The 1,114-nt window shown below is 38.3% G+C and overlaps 1 protein-coding gene across 1 annotated transcript in view; it reads right to left on the bottom strand.

Moving 5' to 3' along the window:
- Positions 1-1,114, bottom strand: part of LOC119424102 (rho GTPase-activating protein 23) — a 188,805-nt gene that overhangs the window by 55,833 nt on the left and 131,858 nt on the right. The window lies entirely within an intron of this gene.

The following is a 1,114-nucleotide window of genomic DNA, read 5'->3' as shown; positions in this document are numbered from 1 at the left end:
ATATATCCTGAGACAAGTTACCATCTTCAACCTGAGTAACCGGGGACTATTCTATAACTTAATTCAACAACACCAGATAAATGTTATAAAATCTTTAAAGTACAGTGTAAAGTACTTGTTGAATACAACATAAGTTTAAATGCTCTTAGCATGAACAAATAAAAGATGATTGAGAAACTTACATGAGCTAACTATCCACCTTATTCCTGGGGGCTCTACTGTCTAAATGATTATGGGTACAACTTCCTGTCAGACAGGAAGTAGCAGTAAGTGTTGGTTAATCATGGTAGTGGAGCATGGACCACGGTTTATTTAGAAGTAATTTGCATTCAGTTTAGCAAATAAAACTCTGTTTTTGTTCTGTTCTCATTTATTTAACAACCATAAGTTTACTCAAATAACCATGCTGAGTTCAGGTACCTGTTGTGTTCAGGGCTGTATGAACAACCAGACCAAACTAAATCAGTGGCTACGACAGTTTTGAACACGGACCCAAAACAAAAAGAGTTCCTGTGAAAAGAGCTATAGTTTCCATCTCCTACCTACAGATGAGGAGTTACGAAGAACGTGTCTGAAAAATGTGAACTTGAAGAGACCACCCAAAACTCTGTATGTGTTCATTTCACTTTGTTGACAAACGGCCGACGGAGGAAAACCTGCATCCTACTTTGTGTCTGGACGACAATAAACCACCGGGGAAGAGACACCAGATCCTCAGAAAGACTGAAAACAGTGAGATGAGAATATCAGGGATAATTTCAAGTGTATGGAGCTCACAGCTTTATAGTATTTGTTCATCTTCTGTATTACAATTTTCTCTACAATTAACCGAAGCTCAGTGATGGAGGACTTTAAGGCTTTGGCTGGGCTCTGTGTCTGTTTTAAGGTCAATAAGATTGTGTCCCACCTCTTTTAACAAAACACACCGACCTTATTACTGTGGAGACACTGATACACCTCAGAGCTTTTCAGGTTGTTCATCACTTCACTGTCAGAAGAACTGAGTCAGTAAAGTAGCTAAACATGCTAGTAGATGTAGCTAAATATGCTAGTAGATGTAGCTAAATATGCTAGTAGATGTAGCTAAACATGCTAGTAGATGTAGCTAAACATG

This window comes from Nematolebias whitei, chromosome 17 (assembly GCF_014905685.2).
Source record: "Nematolebias whitei isolate Nwh7 chromosome 17, NemWhi1, whole genome shotgun sequence".
Taxonomy (NCBI): Eukaryota; Metazoa; Chordata; class Actinopteri; order Cyprinodontiformes; family Rivulidae; genus Nematolebias; species Nematolebias whitei.
The sequence above is the reverse complement of the archived record's forward strand: the minus strand, read 5'-3'. Positions and strand labels throughout refer to the sequence as shown.